Source organism: Molossus molossus, unplaced genomic scaffold (assembly GCF_014108415.1).
Source record: "Molossus molossus isolate mMolMol1 unplaced genomic scaffold, mMolMol1.p scaffold_m16_p_6, whole genome shotgun sequence".
Classification (NCBI taxonomy): Eukaryota; Metazoa; Chordata; class Mammalia; order Chiroptera; family Molossidae; genus Molossus; species Molossus molossus.
This window is the reverse complement of record NW_023425399.1, coordinates 80,465,432-80,489,874: the sequence shown is the minus strand read 5'-3', so window position 1 is coordinate 80,489,874 and position 24,443 is coordinate 80,465,432. Positions and strand designations below refer to the sequence as shown.

At 38.2% G+C, this 24,443-nt stretch overlaps 1 pseudogene; it reads left to right on the top strand.

Annotated features, from left to right (window-relative positions):
• The first annotated feature begins 590 nt into the window (after window positions 1-590).
• Window positions 591-2,119, top strand: LOC118619118 (annotated as a pseudogene).
• The last annotated feature ends 22,324 nt before the right edge of the window (window positions 2,120-24,443 follow it).

Here is a 24,443-nt window from a genome sequence, read left to right as displayed (position 1 = left end):
TAATTTGTTTAGCTTTGGTAAAATTTTTTTATGAGGTATAGTAAAAACAAAATTAAGTCACCTGGTATAAGAATTCCTCTTATAGGAAATAAGTCTTTGTTTAGGAAGATGTTTTCTTGGGATTGCAACTGAGTACAAAAAAAAAAGGTGAATAAAGAATTCCATATTTGAAATGCACAGAAATGGGGGTGGCATTGGGAAGGGAAGGTGGAGAAGTATATAGAGGCAAAGATGAGAAAAGATATATGATTAAATAGCATTGGGGAAAAGATTAATATCAGGGACATTTGATATTCAATTTCAATTTATTTGCACTGTTGTATATAAACCACCCCCTCCATTTCCATCATAAGAGACATGGAAGTATAAAGTACTGATATAATTCAACAAAAGAAAGACAAATAATCCAGTTAAAAATGGGCAGTGGACATGAAGAGACACTTCCCTAAAGAGGACACGCAAATGGCCAAGAGACATGAAAAAATGCTTAATGTCACTAACCATCAGAGAGCTGCAAATTAAAACAACTATGATCCTTTCCTTTGGGAGCCACCGGGGTGAGCGGAGTGTGGCCTTCTCCTCTCCACACCATGGCGTGTGCTCGTCCACTGACATCCGTATACTCTGAAAAGGGGGAATCATCTGGCAAAATTGTCACCTTGCCTGCTGTGTTCAAGGCTCCCATTCGACCAGATACTGTGACCTTTGTTCACACCGACTTGCGCAAAGACAACAGACAGCCCTATGCTGTCAGTGAATTGGCAGGTCATCAAACCAGTGTTGAGTCTTGGGGTACTGGCAGAGCTGTGGCTCGGATTCCCAGGGTTCGAGGTGGTGGAACTCACTGTTCTGGCCAGGGTGCTTTTGGAAATATGTGTCATGGGGGATGCACATTTGCACCAACCAAAACCTGGTGCCATTAGCCCCACAGAGTGAACACAACACAGAAGCGATAGGTCATCAGCTCCGCCCTGGCTGCCTCGGCCTTACTAGCACTGGTCACGTCTAAAGGTCATCGTGTTGAGGAAGTTCCTGAACTTTTTTTGGTGGTTGAAGATAAAGTTGAAGGCTACGACAAGATCAAAAAGCTTGCTTCTTAAGAAACTTAAAGCTAGCCCTGGCCGGTTTGGCTCAGCGGTTAGAGCGTCGGCCTGTGGTCCAGAGAGACCCGGGTTCGGTTCCCGCTAAGGGCATGTACCTCAGTTGCAGTTTGTCCCCGGCCCTGGTTGGTCGTGCGGGTGGCGGCCACTCGATGTGTCCCTTTCACATTGATGTTTCTCTCTCTGTCTCTCTCTCTCTCTTCCTCTCTCTCCCTCCCACTCTATCTGTACAAAAAATGGAAAAATGTCCTCAGGTGAGGATGAAAAAAATAAAAATAAAAGAAACTTAAAGCTAGAATTATATCAAAAAGGTCTATGCCTCTCAGCGAATGAGAGCTGCCAAGGGCAAATGAGAAACCAACATCGCATCCAGCGCAGGGGACCCTGCGTTATCTATAATGAGGGCAACGGCATCATCAAAGCCTTCAGAAGCATCCCTGGAATTACTCTGCTTAATGTAAGCAAACTGAACATTTCCTGGTGGGCACGTGGGCTGTTTCTGCATTTGGACTGAAAGTGCTTCCCGCAGGTTAGATGATCTGTATGGCACTTGGCATAAAGCTGCCTCCCTCAAGAGTAACTACAACCTTCTCATGCACAAGATGCTCAGTACAGACCTTAGCAGAATCTTGAAAAACCCAGAGATCTAAAGAACCCTCTGAGCACCACGTAAGAAGATTCATCTCAGAGTCCTGAAGAAGAATCCACTGAAAACCCTGAGAGGCATGTTGAAGCTAAACCCATGTGCAAAGGCCGTGTGCCGGAACACCATTCTTCACCAGCCCACGACCACACGCGCCAGGTGCATAAAGCAGCAGCTGCACTAGAAGCCAAATCAGATGAGAAGGGGGTTCCAGTCAAGAAGCCTGTGGTAGGGAAGTAAGGAAAGAAGGCTGTTGGCATTATAAAGAAGAAGCCTTTGGTGGGGAAAAAAGGCTGCAGCTACCATGAAACCAGAAACTGAGAAGAAGCCCACAGAAAAGAAACCCACCGCAGAAAAAAAGAAGCTTGTGGCATAAACTTAAATATGTTTATTCCATAAAGGTCAAATCACTGTGGACAGCTAATTTTGAATAAAAACATGATCAAAGGCATTGAGAAAAAAACAATTATGAGGTATCACCTCATACCTGCCAGAATGGTTACTATCAATAAATCATCAAACAAGTGTTGGCGAGGGTGTGGAGAAAAGGGGACTCTAGTACACTGCTGGTGGGAATGCAGACTGGTGCAGCCACTATGGAAAACAGTGTGGAGTTTCCTCAAAAAATTAAAAATGGAACTGCCATTTGACCCAGCGATCCCACTTCTAGAAACATATCTTAAGAATCCCAAAACACCAATCAGAAAGAATACATGCACCCCTATGTTCATAGCAGTGTTATTTACAATAGCTAAGATCTGGAAACAGCCCAAGTGCTCATCAGTAGATGAGTGGATAAAAAAGTTGTGGTACATTCACACAATGGAATACTATGCAGCTATAAAAAAAATGGAACTCTTACCCTCTGAGACAGCATGGAGGGACCTGGAGATTATTATGCTAAGTGAAATAAGCCAGCCAGAGAAAGACAAATATCACATGCTCTCACTCATATGTGGAATCTAATGAACACAATAAACTGATATGTAAAATAGAACCAGAGACATGTAACAGACTGATGAATTTCAGAGGGAAAGAGGGAGCAGGGGAGGAAAGAGATTAACCAAAGAATTTATATGCATATATGCATTGCCAATGGACATAGACAATTGGGTGTTAAAGGCTTAGGGCGGGGTGGGAATAGGGTAGTGGGGAGAAGGGGGAAAATAAAGTGAGGAAATCAACAATAAAGATAATAAAAAAAGACATGGAGGAAGGTTTAGAGATTTTGTTTTGTTTTTGTCATATTGTATATTTCTGATGTTTCGTGGACATAATAAAGATTCATCAGAAATATTGGTGCAATGGAGGAGGGTGGCAGATTGAAATAGAAGTAATGTGGCTCTTAACCCAGGAGATATCTAAAACTGCAGTTATTTTTATTAGTCCCGCATTAGCCCACAGCAGTTAGCTCCTGCGTGGAAGGGCCTGCGTACCTGCTCTAGTGGCTGCATGGAAGAAAATGAAAGTAAATTCAGCAGGCCCAATGTGTGGCAGAACTGGGAGGAGAGGAAGATGAAGAAATAAAGGGTTTGAGAAATGCGGGATGCATTCCAGAAAATGCAAAGAAAGAGAGAAAAGTCATTTGATCCAGGAGGTCCACACACATTCTCCTGACAAATGGAGAGAAGTTCTTTGTTTATACAAATATACAGATATAGTTCTGTAACTTAAAGGAATTCCTTTTGGTTAGATTATGTTGTAATGAAAATATTCAGAGAATAATAAAGTATACTTTGTTAAAGTAATGCCCATATACATTGTTCAATTTCAATTTATTTGCACTGTTGTATATAAACCACCTCATCAACAATTAAAACATTGCTGTTAATCCTCATTTTAGGATATTTTTTCATTGATTTTTGATAGAGTGGAAGGAAGGAAGGGAGGGGGGAGAGAGAGAGAGAGAGAGAGAGAGAGAGAGAGAGAGATGCCTGACCTTGACCTGGGCTGGGGATCGAACCTGCAACCCAGGTACGTGCACTTGACTGGGAATTGAACCCTCGACCTTTGGTCTCTGGTCTGACACTCTAACCATTAAGCCAAACCAGCCAGGGCTATGTCTATATTTTTTAATATGTAAGAAAACAATTTACTGGTGTTTTCAAAATTAAATGCAAGCATAACCATCTGTTTACAGCAGATGAATTTTTTACCTAACTAACTGTGTTATATATTTTCTTGATCAATTGAAATACTGGGCTATTTAATTTATGTCAGGAAAGCTTAGAATGTAATTATCACATTTTGACCCTTCTAATCTTACCATTGTGTTGTGCACACTATAGGTCTTTTTGATAAATAATGCACAGAATTTTGAGAGAAAATTAGGCTGAGTGTATAGATTATTTTCATGTTATACAGTGGTACATATCAGTGATTACTGGTAAAAACACTACATAGATATATTAAAAATAAAAATAGACTAAATGAACCTAGTGTCATAATAGTAAACCTTTATTTTACACACATCTTACATTTATTGATGTGCTTTAAATAAATTATATTACTTGATCCAAACAGCAACGCATTTTTTAGTTGAGTAAACTAATGATCAAAAAAAACAAGTTGAAGACTCGAAAAAATGGTGGCAGAGTGAATGGAAGCTACACAGAATCTCCAAGGGACAAACTGGAATTACAACTAAAATAAAGACAAATTATTGAAAAAAAGTAACAGAAAAGCAGCTGGAGAGGACCATATAACCAGAGACACTGGTAGGTCTGCGGAGGCGTGAGAGGGTGGCAGGCTGAGAGCTCATGAACAGCAATGACCTTAACTGTGAGCACCTCTCTTGGGGTTAATATCTCAAGCCGGCTCCACGGCACAGAGAGCCAGGACAGAGCATTAAATTAGCCTTAGCCATTCACCTTGGGCTCTAGCAGATGGAGGGTGGACTGTAGGGACACTCATTATTTGGAGGGAACGCAGAGTTTTTGCTGAGACTGAGCCGCACAGGATAGTGGCCAGTTTGCTCCTCCCTGGAGCTGTGAGGAGAAGCAGCAGCCCCTCCCTTAAAAATCCAACCCCACACAGGTGAGCCAAGGAAATGCTAATTGAGGCTCATTAACAACCAGCACCTACCCCACCCTCTGGAAATCCTCTTACACTAAACACCTGAGGGAGTTTTCCATTCAACTGAGACCCAAGGCTCTTCAAGTAACTGAGACTAATAGCCTCCCGGCAAAAAGCTAGAGGATAACTGAACCTTTCTTGGGCTTGCATATCTACCCAGGAAAGTAAAACTTGACAGTGGTGTTTAACGTGGGTGCTCCCAGGCTCATCCAAACCCAGTAGGGGGAGCCATAAACTGCAGAACACCAACAGCCATGACCATCATTTGACAGGCTCCAAAACCCACTGAGATAGCCAAAATGGTGAAACAAAGAAACAAATCCTAAATGAAAGAACAACAGAAATCTACTGAAGATGAGATAAATGAAATACAGTTAAACAAGTTATCAGAGGTAGAATTTAGAGCCATGATCTTGAGGAAGCTCAACCACATGAGTAAGAACATCAATACCATGAGTAAAGATACAGAAACATTGAAAACCAACCAAGTGGAAATAAAAAATGACATAGAAAAAATAAAGAACACATTGGAAGGTTTAAATAGCAGAGTAGAGGAAGCTGAAGACCGGATCAGTCAATTAGAAGACAGGGTAGAAAAAAAAATCAACCAATCAGAAAACCGAAAGGAGAAAATTATTAAAAAACAGGAAGATAACTTAAGAGAACTGTGGGACAACTGGAAACGTAATAATATTCACATCATAGGAGTCCTCAAAGAAGAATAAAATAAGCAAGAGTTAGAGAATATATTTGAAGAAATAGTGACAGAAAACTTTCCTAACTTGGTGAAGGAAGAGGCATTTAAGTTCAAGAAGCACAGAGTGCTCCAAATAGGAAGAACCCAAACAGGCCCACACCAAGACACATAGCAATTAAAATGCCAAAAATTAAAGACAAAGAGAGAATCCTAAAGGAAGCAAGAGATAAGAAACAAGTTACCTAAAAAGGAACCCCCATAAGGCTATTAGCTGATTTTTCAACAAAAACACTACAGGCCAGAAGGCAATGGCATGAAGTAATCAAGGTCATGAAAAATAAGGATTTGAATTCAAGCCTACTCTATCCAGTAAGGCTATCATTCACAATAGAAGATCAAATAAAGAGCTTCCCAGACAAAAAAAAAAAAAAAAAAGCTAAGGAAATATATTAGCACCAAACTAGCACTGCAAGAAATGTTCAAAGGAGTGATGTAATTAGTAGAGGAAATAAGAAAAAAAATATAACCACACTAAACGAAAATGGCAATAAATAAGTACATATCAATAATCACCTTAAATGTAAATAAATTAAATGCTCCAATAAAAAGACACAGAGTAGCTGACTAGATAAGAAAGCATGACTCATATATATGTTGTTTACAAGAGACCCACCTCACATAGGTAGAAAGTGAAGGGATGGAAAAAAATCTTCCAAAAAAAATGGAAAGGAAAAAATAGCTTGAGTAGCAATACTCATATTTGATAAAATAAAATTCACAATTAAGGCCATAACTAGAGATAAAGAAGAAGGCTACATAACATTGAAAGGATCTATCCAACAGGAAGATGTAACCTTGGTAAACATATATGCACCCAATATAGAAGCACCAAAATGTATTAAAAATCTTCTGGAGGACTTCAAAGGAAAAAACAACAACAATACACTCATAGCACCCCGCTGACATCACCGGATAGATCCTTTAAATAAAAAATCAACAAAGAAACAGAGACTTTAAATGAAGCACTAAATCAAATGAACTTAATAGCTATCTACAGAGAATTATACCCCAAAATTACAGAATTCATATTCTTCTCAAGTGCACATGAGACATTCTCAAAGATAGACCACATGTTTGAGCACAAACTAAGTCTCTACAAGTTGAAGAAGACTGAAATAATATCAAGCATCTTCTCAGATCACAATAGCATGAAACTAGAAATTAATTGCAATAAAAACATGCAAAGACATTTGAAAATATGGAGGCTAAATAGCATGTTACTGAACAATGAATGGGTTACCATGGAGATTAAGGAAAAAATTAAAAATTTCCTGTAAACCAATGAAAATGAACACACAAAAACACAAAATCTACAGGATGCAGTGAAAGCATTTCTGAGAGGGAAGTTCATAGCACTACAGGCCCACCTCAAGTAACAAGAAAAAGTTCTAATAGACTACCTAACCTCACAACTTAAAGAACTAGAAAGCAAGCAAAAAGAAAACCCCAGAACAAGTAGAAGGAAGGAAATAGTAAAGATCAGAGCAGAAATAAATGATATAAAGAGCAAGAAAACAATTCAAAGAATCAATGAAACAAAGAGGTGGTTTTCTGAAAAGATAAACAAGATTGACGGACCCTTAGCTAGACTCACGAAGAAACAAAGAAAGAGAACCCAAATACACTAAATTAGAAAGGAAAGAGGAGAAGAATAACTGACACTACAGAAATACAAAGGATCGTTAACAAATACTATGAACAATTATATGGCAACAAATAGGACAATCTAAGCAACATGGACACATTTATAGAAACACATACTCTCCCAAAAACAACTGGGAAGAGATAGAAAACTTGAACAGACCAGTAACAATGAAGGAAATTGAAGATGTAATCAAGACATTTCCAGCAAACAAAAGCCCAGGCATAGACGGCTTCATGGGGGAGTTTTTCTGAACATTACGAGAAGAATTAACACCCATTCTCTTCAAACTATTCCAAAAAATTCAAGAAGAAGGAAGACTTCCAAGCTCATTTTATGAGGCCAGCATAATTCTAATTCCAAAACCAGAAAAAGACACTACAAAAAAAGAAAACTAAAGGCCGATATCCCTGATGAACATAGATGCCAAAATCTTGAACAAAATACTAGCAAATCGAATACAGCAATGCACCAAAAAAAATTATTCACCATGACCAAGTGGGATTCATACCAGGAATGCAAGGCTGGTACAATATTTGCAAATCAATAAATGTGATACACCACATAAACAAAATGAAAGATAAAAACCATATAATCATATCAATAGATGCTGAAAAAACATTCGACAAAATTTGGCACCCATTTCTGATAAAAACACTCAGCAATGTGGGAATAGGGAGATCATATCTTGACATAATAAAGACCATATATGAAAGACCTACAGCCAACATCATACTCAGTGGACAAAAACTGAAAGCATTTCCCTTAAGAACAGGAACAAGACAGTGATGCCCACTTTCATCACTCTTATTTAATATAGTACTGGAAGTCTTAGCCACAGCAATCAGACGTGAAGAAAAAATAAAATGGATCCAAATTGTAAAGGAGGAAGTGAAACTGTCATTATTCGCAGATGACATGATAGTATACATAGAAAACCCTAAAGACTCCATCAAAAATCTACCGGACTTAATAAATGTATTTGGCAACATAGCGGGATACAAAATTAATGTCAAGAAATTGACGGCATTCTTATACACCAATGATGAACTCACAGAAAGAGAAACTAAATAAACAATCCCATTTACCATCGCAGCAAATAAATTAGGACAGCCAGGAATAAACTTAACCACAGAAGTAAAGGACCTATTTGCAGAAAACTACAGGATATTGAAAACAGAAATAGAGGAAGATATAAAAAAGTGGAAGCACATACCTTGTTTATGGGTTGAAAGAATTAACATCATTAAAATGTCCATACTACTGAAAGCAATCTATAGATTCATTGCAATCCCCATCAAAATACCAATGACATATTTCACAGAACTAGAACAAATACTTCAAAAGTTCATATGGAACCAAAAAAGATCTCGAATATCCACAGCAATCTTGAAAAAGAAGGACAAAGTCGGAAGAATCACAATTCTGGATATCAGGTTATACTACACAGCTACTGTAATCAAAACAACCTAGTACTGGCCAAGAATAGGCATATAAATCATGGAAGAACCCAGAAATTGACCCAAAATATTATGCTCAATTAATATTCGACAAAGGTGGCAAAAGCATACAATGGAGTAAAGATAGCCTCTTTAATAAATGGTGTTGAAAAAATTGGACAGCTACATGCAAAAAATTAAAACTAGACAATCAACTTACACCACACACAAGAATACACTCAAAATAGATAAAAGACTAAATGTGACTCGTGAATCCATTATAAATCCTAGAAGAAAATGTAGACAACAATATGTCAGACATCATACACTGCAGAATTTTCACTGATATATCACCTAAGGCAACAAAAACAAAGGAGAAAATGAACACATGGGACTACATCAAACTCAAAAGCTTCTGCACAGCAAAAATCCACTATCAAAATGGAAAGGCAACCCACTGTATGGGAGAGCATAATTGGGAATGATACATCGGATGAGGGGTTAATTTCCAAAATATATAGAGTGCTCATAGAACTCAACAAAAGGAAGACAAAGAATCTAATTAAAAAATGGGCAGAGGAACTAAATAGACACCTCTTCAAACAGGACATACAAATGGCCTCCAGACATATGAAGAAATGCTCAACATCACTAATCTTCAGAGAGATGCAAATTAAAACAACAATGAGGTATCACCTCACACCTGTCAGAATTGCCACCATCAACAAATCATCAAACAAGTGTTGGCCAGGGTGTGGAGAAGAGGGGACTCTCCTACACTGCTGGTGGGAACGCAGACTGGTGCGGCCACTTTGGAAAACAATATGGTGTTACCTCAAAAAATTAAAAATTGAATTTCCATTTGACCCAGTGATCCCACTTCTAGGAATATACCCTAAGAAGCCTGAAACACCAATCAGAAAAAACATATGTACCCCCATGTTCATAGCAGCACTATTTACAATAGCTAAGATCTGGAAACAGCCCAAGTGTCCATCAGTAAAAGAATGGATAAAAAAGCAGTGGTACATATACACAATGGAGTACTATGCATCTGTAAGAAAGAAAGATCTCTTATCCTTTGAGACGACATGTAGGGACCTGGAAAGTATTATCCTAAATGAAATAAACCAAGCAGAGAAAGACAAATATCACATGATCTCACTTATTTGTGGAATATAATGAACATAACAGTCTGAGGAATGGGGTAGTCTCAGAGACGTGGAAGTAGTGTACAGACTGACAATCCTCAGAAGAGGGGGTGGCGGGGGAAGAGATAAATCGCAGAGCTTATATACATGTGTGCATGAACAGTGAACATGGACCACAAAGCTGGGGACAGAGCGAGGAGAGGTGGGGAGGAGGGTGTCAATGGGGGGAAAAAAGAGAAACCTCTGTAACAAAATAAATAAATAAATGTATGGAAAAAAACAAACAAAAAAACAAGTTGCTTGAAATTACATTGTGGATTATAGAGCTTGGAGGAAATCTCAGCATATCAAATTATAAAATCCTATATTTTTAATCACTAAATATTATTTTAATTATGTTTTTATTTTAATTTATAACAAATATTTATACAAACTAGTTTTATCTCCAAAAAAACAAATTTTCAGAATTCTGTCATAAATTTCACATGTCTGATAAGATGTTAATATTTTAGTAAAGTATTTGAAAGTTGACCTTATAATGAAAATGCTGTCAGTGTTCTCAGCAAAGAGAAATAAAACGTGGGATTTTAGGATATTAGCCATCTTAACATAAAATTTACTTTTTATTTTGAATTTGAATAAATGCAACTCTTCAGCTTGCATTTTTTCTTTGAATCAGCACATGAAATTGGTACTTACAAAGGTTTTCTTTTTAATTAGAATATAGTTAATATTGAGATTGTTTTTTTTTCCTTTGAGTAAAGTTAATATCGGCCCCCTAAGTCAAGTTTTTTTCCAGGCCAGACAGAATAAAAAGGAAGGGGAGATAAGAAAGAAAAATATGTAAGTTATGCAAGAATGAGTGAGGAATAGTTTGTTCTGCTTATTAGAAGGAGTTGGTAGGTACATAGATCCCCATGGAATCAGGAATGCTGTATAGTCTAGTGAGAAGCAGAGGTTTGGGGAGCTAAAGGTCCTGAATTAGTATCCCAGAATTAATTACCAGTCACTAATGACCACATATGAACAACACAGTGTCAGCATTGGCACCCTAATCTGCACCATGGGCATAATAATGACTACCGTGTACTTAATTTAAAAGACTATTAGGAGAGGCAAAAAAAAAAAAAAGGTATAAGAAAAATGTTTTTGTGTAATGTAAATATATGTAAATATTAATTTTGATCTTTTAACCTTGGCTGGTGATTACCACAGCAGTTGTTCATTATGAAAAAGCCTATGAACTGAGTCTGTAGCTTCAGCTCAGTTTTCCATGGCCAAGAGAAAGTAGAATTAAAACCATAAAACTAAAAATATCTGACCTTCCCTAGATGATCTATTCTCTGCCAATATTATAGTTGTGTTTATAGTACAGCAGAATGATATAGTCATTCATATAAATCAGAGTTCAGGTTTTAGTGAAGGATCCTTAAAAGGGTTTTTATTAAATTTAATACTTTAAATGGGATTTTTTAAATGGTTTTTAATCCTTAAGAGACGAATCTTGTGGTGGAAGAAACTTACACCATGTTATCTGTCAATTATATCTCAATAAACCTGGAAATAAAGTAAATTACATTGAAACAAAATAAAATGGCTCTCACGAAGTCTTGTGGTCAATGGCCAAAGAAAGCACAGCTGTGGGGCTATTTTATTGTGTTTTAAGATTAATAGATGGTTTAGCACTTAGTGTGGTTATGTCTTATCTAATAACTGTATTATGAAAGTTGTTATATGGCCCTTTAAGGAAAATATTGGTTTAGAAAATAACTGATCTTTAGGGTAGAAAAGCGCTATCATGCTAAAATTGGAAAGGGTCCCTGGAAGAAAACCCAACAGTATCCAGCTGACAATAGGCCACTCTGATTCCTGGTAGAAAAAGAATCTATTCCTTCCAGTTGCCACAATGGAACCTTCACTAGCTTGAAAGGAAATCTGTACGTGAAGGCCTCAATGGCACTCAGGTTGCTCTCAAAATCACATCAGCAGAAGATGGGAAGCGAACTGGCCCAGCCCACTGGCTCGCTTGACGGACAGAGATGCAGACAATGGCATAAACCAGACCTAAAATGAAAGGAGGCAGAACGAGGAAAAGAAGCAGATCATACAATAAGTGTGCATGTGTTTTTTTTGTTGTTGTTGTTTTTTGTTTTTAGCATACCTGATGTATGTTATATAAAATGGCATTACTAAAGGAATCACAATATTGTGGGTATATTTGACCCTACTGTATGTTTATTAAAATGAAATGGACATAGGCAAGTCAGCCATTACCTCACCCTTCCATGGCTGTGTGAGAAATAGTGTGTGGATATTAGCTGACAGCATCCTCTATTTCTTTAATTTACATGATCTCAGTGAAATTATTCACATGAACACCAAATAGGTCAAGCTCTTCAATCAAAGCTACTTAAAAGTATTGCCACTTGCTAATACACTGTGGCAATAAAATGAGCAAGTGCTGGTTAAATTCTTACCTGGGTTTTGAAAGGCTTAGTTAAGAAAAACTAAATTTCTAAGAAAATATTCACTGATGCACAATGCCATGTTGTTGAAATCCCAGACACTTCTAGCTTGATTTTTCTGAAATACCTTCGACTCACCAATCAGTTTCAAAACTTAGTGGCTTTGGGCATCCAGAATTGATTCAAGTTCTGAGAGCAAAAGCCACTCTTTTGGGCCCCAAGACATAACTTTTCTTCTAGGGGAACAAATATTTATCTCTCTATCTCTCTCTCTCCCTCTCTTTTTCTACAAACTAAGAATTGAAATTAAGAGCATTCAATCATATAACTAGTTACTGTATCAAAATTACAATGTTCAAGAAATGCTATAGATATCAGGAGTAACATACATTATGATTTATTTGGGTCATGGTAATGATTAAACAGTGGGTAGTTCACAATGTATTTGCACATTTTTTACATTAATAGTTGAAAGTTAGAGGATCTATTTTCATACAGGCCAGAGTGTATGAATTTGCTAGATTTACTCCTGGCAAAGATATGTCTATTGATCAAACACAGAAATTTTCTTTATATTAAATTGATATTAAATACAGAGGACATGCATTTTTTTTTTTTTTTTTTTTTTTTTTTTTTTTTTTTTTTTTATCCTCACTCGAGGACATTTTTCCATTTTTTGTACAGACAGAGTGGGTGGGAGAGAGAGGAAGAGAGAGAGAGGGAAACATCGATGTGAAAGGGACACATCGAGTGGCTGCCACCCGCACGACCAACCAGGGCCGGGGACAAACTGCAACCAAGGTACATGCCCTTAGCGGGAACCGAACCCGGGCCTCTCCGGACCGCAGGCCGACGCTCTAACCGCTGAGCCAAACCGGCCAGGGCAGGACATGCATTTTTGTGTAAGAAGTTTCTTTAACATTATCACCAGTTCCCCTCACATTTAATGGTATTGTTAATAAGAAGAATAGATGAGGTTTGAGCAGGCTTTTCATTTTCTCTCTACAAAATCCTAGCCCACACAGAGCTTACGCCTTTGACCTTGGCTTCATCAACACCATGATTTCAACAATTCATTTATTATCCCTCCCTTTTGACCAAATGAGTATGAGCCACATTACATCAGAGCAGAGTGCCAGGGTCAACAATTAATATTTCAGAGTTTCAACTACGTATGAATCTATGGGCTTGCATTTGTAACAATACTATTGTTTAGTGCTATTTATTTTTAAAATGAAAAAGAAGAAAATATATTATGAAATTTGCTATCAAATATAATTCCAAATGAGCAAATATTGTTAATATCTCTGGACAATAAGTAGTAGATTTCAATAGGCATGGTTGCAAACAAAAGCCAATTCTAGCTTTTGCTTAAATAAAACTCTAGATTTTTGGAGGGAAGGGGGGGGGGTTAATCCTCACCCAAGGATATTTTTCCACTGATTTTCAGATAGAGTGGAAGAGGGGGATGGAGAGAGAAAGAAACATCTATGTGAGAGAGACACATCTATTGGTTGCCTCTCTCATGACCCCGACTAGGACCCGGGATCAAACTTGAAACCCAAGTACATGCCTTTGACCAGGAATCAAACCCATGACCCTTTGGTCTGCTGGCCAATGCTCAAACCCCTGAGCCAAATCAGCCAGGGTTAAAGCTCTAGTTCATTTGAAAGGTATTTGAGAGACCATTGATAAATACTATAAATCAATGAATATAACTGATTGATCTCATATTTTAATTATCCCCTTTGTAAGTCAAAACTTCATGTAAGTAATCTGAGGATTAAAATCAAAGCATCTTTTGTTGCCATCAAAGCTCCTCCCACCATTTACAACAGGACCAACTGTTTGTGCAACACAGTGCAGCCTGCACACCAGAATGGACGGTGTCAATGTGAGTTTGCCTCTGAAAACATGCCATTCATTGCAAATAAGCCTTCAGGTGTATCTTGCTCATCTCACGATAAGGACAATATAAAGGTGGAATCACTAAATACTAGCCACTTCCTATCGTGTAAATTGAGAAAAAGGGGGAACTGTCTGCACTAGGGCTGACCCAGCAAGAGCACAGAAGCAGAAGGAGGGAATCGCAGAGTTCAGGGAGGCAGGAGTCCAGAGCCTCCATTCTCTAGCACCATCCCCATTTCCATCAGAAAAGATCCCTGAACCTTACACTAAGTTTGACTCTGCTTAAAGGATTTTCTTTAACCAAAAGCCCCAAAAGTCCTGAGAAACATAACTGGTAACCAGGAAGTCTCAAAGAGAAACAAAGAAGATTAATTGGCTCATAATCCCCAAAGAGTCTGGCCTAAAAATTTCTAACAAAAAGAAAAGTAAATTTCACTTAAATGTTTGTTTTATGTACATAATATTGATCAGTTATCATAAACAGATAGTAAATTTTTTCTAGTAAACTTAGTTTTTCTTATACAATAAGCTCCTTAAATAAATATGTTATTTGAAGAGGGTAAAGCCATATATTATGTAAGCAGTTCACCAAAACAAAGACATATCACCCTTCATGTGGGGCAGTTGGCATTAATTTCTTAGAATAAGCAGATTAAAATGAAATATAAATTTGTGTATAGCTTGAGACAGAGACTGAGAAAGAGAGACTAGAAGAAAGCACATTGCCAATATCATGGCTTTTTGTCTGTTTATCAATTGCATCAGATCCTTTTATTTTTTTTATTCATTTTTATCCTCACCCAAGGACATTTTTCCATTTTTTTGTTCAGGTAGAGTGGGAGGGAGAGAGAGGAACATAGAGAGAGAGAGAAATGTCGACGTGAAAGGGACACATCTGAAAGGGACACATCAAGTGGCTGCCACTCGCACGACCAACCAGGGCCGGGGACAAACTGCAACCAAGGGACGTGCCCTTAGCGGGAACCGAACCCGGGCCTCTCTGGACCGCAGGCCGACACTCTAACTTCTGAGCCAACCAGCCAGGGTGTATCACAGATCCTTTTAAAGGCCTTTACTTTCTACCTCTGAGTTTTCAAGCTCCAGCAAGAGCATCAATATATATAAAAAGGTGCCCTGGCTGGTTTGGCTCAGCGTAGAGCATTGGCTCTCAGATCAATGAGTCCCAGGTTCAGTTCTGGCCAAGGGCATGTATCTCAGTTGCGGTTTGTCCCCAGCCCTCTTCAGGGTCCTGCGGGAGGCAACCCATCATGTCTCCCTCTCACATTGATGTTTCTCTCTCTCTCTCCCTCCCTCCCTCCCACTCAATCTGAAGATAAACAGAAAAGTATCCTCTGGTGAGGATTTAAAAAAAAAAAGAAAAAAGGATTAACGATTCAACAAAGATTTATTCTGTTAGCCGAGAAAGCCAGAGGCAATCTCATATTGCATGTTTATCATCACCTCTTAAAATAAGATGACTAAATTCTAAATTATCCAGCTATTTTTTTCGAAACTCTTTTGGCATTTAATTTTAAATTAAAATTTATATTTGAAATAATTGAAATCATTTTCTGAGGAAAAGTTACTGTCTTCCACCTATGAATTTGGCAGAAACTTTAATTTCTGTTTTTACTATATTTTTCAAAAAGACTATTGATCATGCAATCAATATGTGATTTCTAAATTCAAGTCTGGTGATTTGTTCCTGTCTATATTTAAAAAAAAAAAGAGCCCTGGCTGGTTTGGCTCAGCGGTTGGAGCGTCGGCCTGCGGTCCAGAGAGACCCGGGTTCGGTTCCCGCTAAGGGCACGTACCTCGGTTGCAGTTTGTCCCCGGCCCTGGTTGGTCGTGCGGGTGGCAGCCACTCGATGTGTCCCTTCACGTCAATGTTTCTCTCTCTCTCTCTCTCTCTCTCTCTCTCTCTCTCCCCTCCCCTCTCTCTCCCTCCCACTCCATCTGAACAAAAAATGGAAAAATGTCCTCGGGTGAGGATAAAAAAAAAAAAAAAAGAAAGTGATCCAAGGAGACCAGGTCGTACACCTAGCAGAAGTGGCTGAAACCTCATGTAACCAGAAAATTCAAAGAAATAAAATGTTTTCTTCTTTAAATTATACTGAATAAACGAGGTGCACTTATATTTTAATATCTTCACACATTTGTTGAATGCTGGTCATTAAATATATGTGTAATTTTCAATCATTGCTACTTTCATTACTTGGTGGGGTAACATAGTTTAGAAATTATTATAAACAGCAGTCTTAACATTTAGAACTGGGGTTTGAAAATGGTACAGAGAGAGTTAAAAAAGTTGCTATCAAGTCTTAAGATTCTTGCTTCAGGAAATTTCATTTCAGTTGCTCACTTACTGTTATTTTTACAAACAAAAAGAAATAGTTATTGCTGGTGTAATTATGGGATGCACTTCAGAGACTGATATTATTACACAGTGAAATAGGCACTACATAAATCAGAACTTTAGATAAACAGGCAAATTTGACATGTTGTTTCAAGAGCACTTATGGGCACAGTACCTTCTCAATGTGAATAACTAACTTCCATTATTGTTAACACTATTTTCTTATACAGGCATCTCAGAGAAGGAAACCATTTTCTTTTTATTGGTTGCCATTTCCATGTTTCTGAGTGAGTGCCAGCTCTTTGAAGGTTGAACTAAAATCAGTGATTTAAATGTATACTAAATCTCTTTATAACAAGATGGTGAGCTACTTAAGACTATCAATTCCTGAGGCTTCCGGTCAAGATGGTGGCATGGATACATGTGGTACTCACATCCTCCCACAACCACATCAGAATTACAATTAAACTGCAGAATAACCACCATTCAGAACCACCTGAGATCTGGCTGAGTGGAAGTCCTACAACTAAGGTTACGAAGCCACATTGAGACTGGTGGACAGGCAACAGCACACACAGGGCTGGTCTCACACCCACATGTGGCCAATAAAAATGCGGAAGAACTTAATTTCAGAGGTACTTCCTGAGGAGCAAGGGTTCCCAGCCCCACACCAGGTCCCCCAGCTCAGGGTTCCAGTGACAAGAAGAGAAGTCTCTGTAACTTCTGGCTGTGAAAACCAATGGGGATTGAGGCTGAGGGAAACGAAGGTCCCTGGAGTCCCAGGAATTCCTCTTGAAGGGCCTGCACATGGACTTATTTAGACTCACTCCCTCTGAGCTCCAGCACTGGGGCAGCAGTTCGAAGAGCCGCAGGGACACACAAAAAGGAACAGAATTGTCTGACATCGGGGCCAGAACTGGAGGGTGTCTTTCTCCCAGACAGAAAGCTGGAAGAGGCCCTTGTTTTTTCCTGAGCCCTCCCCACAGAGCCAGCAAGCAGAGATTATGTCTGAGTCACTATCAACCTGGCCATTACTGTTCACCGCAGCCTGAGGATTCCCTAAGATCACACCCCACCCAACTTGAGGGCCCATCCAAGCTGTTTCCAGTGGCTTTTCCATACAAATGGCCTGTCTTGGCTCATGTCTCAGACTTTCCTAAAATCTTTCACACAAGCAATATCTGGCCTCAGCTTGCCTGGTACCTCTCGCTAAGTGGCTCCAGGCTTGGTACTAATGGCAGCTAACCTTGGTTTGCAGCTTGGCCTCTCCCAGGCACCTCCAAGCCCAGCACAAGTAATAACCATCTGCAGATGTTGGGAGGCTCCAGGCAGATCACAGGCAGCAGCTGACCTTGTTCTGCAACTCCCAGGAGACCCCAGAGTTATTGCACCTGGTGGATTGCTTCAGACCATGTCAAAGCACCACCCAATCACTTCCACAGTGACACCCTCAAAGGACAGACTCACACTGAAATAAGTCCTGTCTTTGAGATGGGTCTCTGTACAGCTGATCCTCCACAATGGTTGATAATCACAGCCAGCCCTTGCAACTGATTGGCCTGAGGGTAAATCCCTCCCACTGATGTGCCAACAGCAATCAAAGCTCAACTAAAACAGGATGGTATACACAGCCCATAAGGGGATTGGGAGGGAGAGTGCACCTGGAGCACCCAGCTCAGGTGAATATGGAGGCTGTGCCACTGGACCCTACCGGATACCAAATACATTAAGCTAATCTGCCAAGTCTGGGAGACCTAGCAGTTCTACCTAATACATAGAAACAAACACAGAGAGGTTGCAAAAATGAAGAGACAAAGTAACATCTCAAATGAAAGAACAGAACAAAACTCCAGAAAAAGAACTGCACTAAATAGAGACAAGCAATCTACTAGATGCAGAGTTGAAAACACTGCTTATAAGGATGCTCAATAAACTTAGTGAGAACTTCAACAGCATAAAAAAGGACATGTAAGCCATAAAAATAAACCAGTCAGAAATTAAAGATATACTAACTGAAATGAATAATAATTTACAGAGAATCAACAGTAGACTAGATGATGCTGAGAATCAAATCAGCAATTTGGAATAAAAGGAAACAAAACACACCCAATCAGAACAGCAAAAAGAAAAAAGAATCTAAAAAAATAACAATAGTGTAAGGAGCCTCTGGGACAACCTCAAGGGTGCCAACATGTGCATCATGGGGCTGCTGAAAGGTGAAGAGAAAGAGCAAAAATAGAAACTTTTTGGAAAAATAATGGCAGAAAAATTTCCTAACCTGGTGAAAAGAAATAGACATACAAGTTCAGAAGTGCAGAGAGTTCCAAACAAGATGAACCCAAAGAGGCCCACACTAGCATACATCATGTTTAAAATACAAAAGCTTAAAGACAAAGAGAGAATCTTAAAAGCAGTAAGAGAAAACAGTTAGTTTCTTATGAGGGAGCTCCTATAAGACTATAAGCTGATTTCTCAACAGAAACTTTGCAGGCCAGAAAGGATTGAAAAAATTATTCAGCCCAGCCCATGTGGCTCAGTGGATTGAGCGTTGTCCCATGGACTGAGAGGTCCTGGTTCAATTCCTGGTCAGGGCACAGGCCTGGGTTTCAGACTCGATTCCCAGTAGGGAGCATGCAGGAGGCACTGATTGATGTTCTCTCACATCGATGTTTCTATACTTCTCTCCCTTCCTCACCCGAGGACATTTTTGCATTTTATCTTCAGATAGAGTGGGAGGGAGAGAGGGGAGAAGAGAGAGAGAAAAACATTGATGTGAGAGAGACACATCGAGTGGCTGCCACCCACACAACCCCAACCGGGGCTGCGGACAAACTGCAACTGAGATACGTGCCCTTAGTGGAAACTGAACCCGGGACTCTCTGGTTCATGGGCCGACACTCTAACTGATGAACCATACCAGCCAGGGCTAAAAACATATTTTAAAAAAAGCAATATTCAAAGTGATGAAGAGCAAGGACCTTCATACAACCAAGATTACTCTACCCATCAAAGCTATCATTTAGAAACAAAGAACAGATCAAGAACGTCCCAGACAAGAACAAATTAAAGGAGTTCATTACCACCAAACCAGTATTACATGAGATGTTAGAGAGTATTCTTTAAGAAGAAGAAAATAACCCTGGCCAATTTGGCTCTGCGGTTAGAGCATTGGCCCATGGAACAGAGTCACAGATTCGATTCCTGTCAAGAGCACATACCTCAGTTGCAGTTTGCTTCCCTGCCCTATTTGGGGTTCTGTGGAAGGCAACCAGTTGATATGTCTCTCTCACATCGATGGTTCTGTCTGTCTATCTTTCTGTCTCTCTGTCTGTCTCTTTTCCCTTCCCACTCTGTCTGAAAATAAATGGAAAAATATCCTCAGCTGAGGATTTAAAAAATAAAGAAATGAAATGATCAAAATATGAATAATAAAATGGCAATAAATGCATATCTATCAACAAGTGAATCTAAAAAATAAAATAAACAAACAAGCAGAACAGAAAAAGACTCATAGATATAGGAAACATTTTGACAGTTGCCATGTGAGAGGTAGTTTAGGGGGATGGGTATAAAAGGTGAAGGAATTAAGAAGTACAAATTGATCATTACAGAATAGTCATAAGAATGTAAAGTAAGCCCTGGCCAGTTTGGCTCAGCGGTTGAGAGTTGGCCTGCGGACCAGAGAGTCCCGGGTTCGGTTCCTGCTAGGGGCACATACTACAAAAAAACAAAACAAAACACAGAATGTAAAGTACAGCATAGGGAATATAGTCAGTAATATTCTAATAATTATGTATGGTTTCAGATGAGTACTAGCTTTGTCAAGATGATCATTTAGTAAATTATATATTATCTAATCACTAGGTGTACACTTGAAACAAATATAATAGTATATGTTAACTTAAGTTGAAAAATAAAAAGTTTTTAAAAGGTTATAAAAAGACTGTTACTTGTTTGTAATATTAGAACAAACATGACGTTTGATGTTGAAATGTGAATGAGTTATTGTCATTTAATTGCTCTTCAGGTACAGCATGGTACTGCTGTCCTATATTCTGGTAAGGAGTGTCATGAGGCTGCAAAAATTTTTACTGTATCTTTTATAAAAAGTAATTACCAATTTTGAGCACCTGGTGACAGAATAAGCCAAAACCAAAAGGTCTTAGAAACTAAGGAGCCAGAAGAAATGAGATTGGTAGTGTCAAATCAATCCCTACTGGGTATCAACTCACATCAATTCACCATTACACAAAATTCAACAAGGGGAACAGCCAACAAAAAACAGGTTGAGGATTGTTGTTCTGGGGACACAAATTGTTTATTGTTTCTTGTGATTTAAAAGATTATTTTCTCAAGTCAAAATTAGTATTAGTGACAGGCAAGTACACAGTTACATGAAGAAAATGAAAGCTCACTGCTGTGATGTAAATAAGAGAATATTTGCCAGGATTGGAGAATAGGTGTAAGCATAAAGAAAAATTAGACTTTAGGTAACTTATCACTTTTAAAATAACATTAAGTGAAATGTGTGAAAAGGCAAACACAGTTATTGAAGAAGCAAAGATGGGGTAAAATAAAGGTACTGGAAATAAATATGGGGAGAGAGATTATATTCTATACCCATTGAGCAGGTTCTTGGTTACAAAAACAAAGACTATAAAATGTCTTTAGTTTATTTCTAAGTCTCAATTTTCTCAACTAAAAAATAAATATTAATAATCATAGGTATTTTATACCATTGTTTTGACTATTAAATGAGTTAATATGTCTGAAGTACCTTGAATATACACTAACAACTCAGTAAATATTAGCTCTTATTATTTTAATTGTTATTACACTATTTTTCATGAAAATGAGAGCTTAGGAAGTAATTGCTTTGATTTTATTTTATTTCTGGAAGTGATTAGTTTTCAAGTGATGCATCTTTTATTCTTATACCAGAAAGAGAATAACATATTATGTAACTTTCCCCAAATTGTATACAATTCAGCATTTGAACTCATAAAATACCTTTCCTTTCTTTCTTTCTTTCTTTCTTTCTTTTTTTTAAAGCCTCTTTCCCTTTAACTAGCAGGTCATGCACAAGTCACATCAAAGTCACAATTAAATATTTGTCTTTGTGTCTCTACAATGAGCAGATCACAGAGTGTCCCTTCACTCACATTCCTCGGAGTTTTCAATGCAGGTCTACTGAAAAGCAAAGCATTTAACTTTGGAAGAGGCAAAGGATTTTCCTGGGACAATAGCATCCTTTTATCACACCGTAAAATGATGTGAACATCATTTTGAATCCTTTGAATTCTTTTTCAAACAAATAATTTTGAGCAAAATAATACATGTGTCACTAACAGTATGAAGATAAATAAGACATGACACCAAGCAATGCAGAATTTGTAGTGTATTGTGGGAAATAGGAGCATACAAGTAGCTAAAACACAAATTAGGTATTGATAAGCGATGAGATAGAAACAGAAATAAAATGCTTCAGGAGCCCAGCGTTGGAAGTGTTGATTCCATTGGTCATGGATGAGCAAGGTTTCACAAAGAAAATGTCATTCTATGAATATGGACAGGAGACAGCTTGAAATCTAGACCTGGAGTTGAGGGAAGTGATAAGGTCTAAAAGTAAAGATCTGAGAAGGCCTTGATAAAGGAGATAATAGAGGTTATGAGTACAGTTGAAATTACCCATGATAAGGGACAGATTATGAAACAAAGAAGAAATCTAGATTTAATCTCTAATGTCGGGTATAAATAGATTGTTGAATCTTTGTTTTATCTTATGTAGAAAACTAGAATGTAAAAATAATTAAGGATGATTTTGGCAGAGTCTACATTTGGTCATTGCGCAGACATTTATATGAGACTAGCTCTCCATAGAAAATAATTATAACCTTAGGTAACTGTTAGAAAGTGCTGGAGAGAAATTAAAAGCAGGCAGAACCTGAAGGGGAGCTGGCTCTTGAAAAAGAAGAGCACTGGATGAGATTTGGTTCACATGGCATTTTGCCAGAGGACACATCCAGTCCACATGGAGATGCCAAAATTTAAACAGAAATGTTTGGTCTTGCTAACTCACGAAGTCAGTAGTCAGGGTTCAGGACTGCCAGAATGGTGGGAAACTATGGAAGCCCCGAATCTAATCTATTGTCCATGTCCACGGGATATGCATATATGTTCTTTAATTATTTCAAAATAAGCAAAAGTGAACATATTCTTTTACATCAGACCTGTACTATAAAATATGGGAGAGAGAGTTCTTCAGGCTGAAGGAAAGACAACTTAAGGCAACTCTGATCTACTGGACAAAACGAGGAGCACTGGGAATGATCAATAGGTAAGCAGAGAAGATTAAATGTTTTTTTAGCCTTATTTCTTTTTCTTTCTTTCTTTTTTTTTTTATCTTCACCCGAGGATATTTTTCCATTTTTTTTACAGATAGAGTGGGAGGGAGAGAGAGGAAGAGAGAGAGAGAGAGAAACATCGATGTGAAGGGACACATCGAGTGGCTGCCACCCGCACGACCAACCAGGGCTGGGGACAAACTGCAACCGAAGTACATGCCCTTAGCGGGAACTGAACCCGGGTCTCTCCAGACCGCAGGCCGATGCTCTAACCGCTGAGCCAAACCGGCCAGGGCAGCCTTATTTCTTTAAAAGATAATTTAAAATGTTATAATAATGTACAGTGGAGTTTATAATATATGTAGACTTAATATATATATGAAAACATTAAGACAAAAGATAAAATTGGTAAACAAAGCTACAGTTGCAATGCTCTTACATTTTTTATTTTAACCCTCACTCAAGTATATTTTTCCATTTATCTTCAGATAAAGGGGAGGAGGGAGAGAGAAAAAAACGTCTATGCGAGAGAGACACATTGATTGGTTGCCTCCTGCATGACCCCATGGATTATAAAACTAAATATTATTAAGATGCCAATTCTTGCTCAGTCCACCAATAATTATACCAGCAGACTTTGGAGGTCTTATAGTGACTTCAAGATTTACTATAAACATACAATAATCAAATCAATGTAGTTCTGTTACAGGATAAACCAAAAAGATCAATGGAACAAAACAGACCTACAACAGTCAATTGATTTTTAACAAATTTACCAATGCAATTAAATTTGGGAAAAAAAATATTTTAACAAATGGTGCTAGAACTGGATATCCATCTGCAAAAATGTGAACCTTGACTCCTTCCTTATAGCATACACAAAAATTTACTTGAAATGAATCATAGACCTACATGCAAACGGTAAAACTACACAAATTCTAGCCTACCCGGTGTGGTTCAGTGATAGAGCGCTGGCCCATGCACCAAGAGGTCGCCAGTTGTATTCCCAATCAGGGCACGTGCCCAGGTTGTGGCTCAAATCCCCAGTGGGGGGCATGCTTGAGGTGGCCAATCGATGATCTCTCTCACTGATGTTTCTATCTCTCCCTCTCCCTTCCCCTCTCTCTAAAATCAATAAAGAAAAAAAAAAAAAAACTACACAAATTCTAAAGGAAAATAGAAGATAGTGTCTTTATAATAGGCAGGCATAGACTTCTTAGATACAGAAAACAAATAACCACAAAAGAAAGTAATGATAAATTAGGCTTCATCAAAACTAAAGTTTTCTGCTCATAAAAAAGACTAGAAAGAAAATGAATAGGCAAACTTCAACCTTGAAGAAAATATTTTTAAAACATATAGGCAAAGAATTTTTACACAGAATATTTAACTCTTTGAACTCTATAATAACAAAAAAAGTCAAATACCTTGCAGGAAGACCCTGTACATCAAAACCAAATACCATTCTGAGACCAGGTAGTTCCTTAGATTGTTGAACAGTTATAAAAGGCAACATCTCCTTTTATTCAGTTGCATATCAATTTAATAAAAATTAGGTTTTGG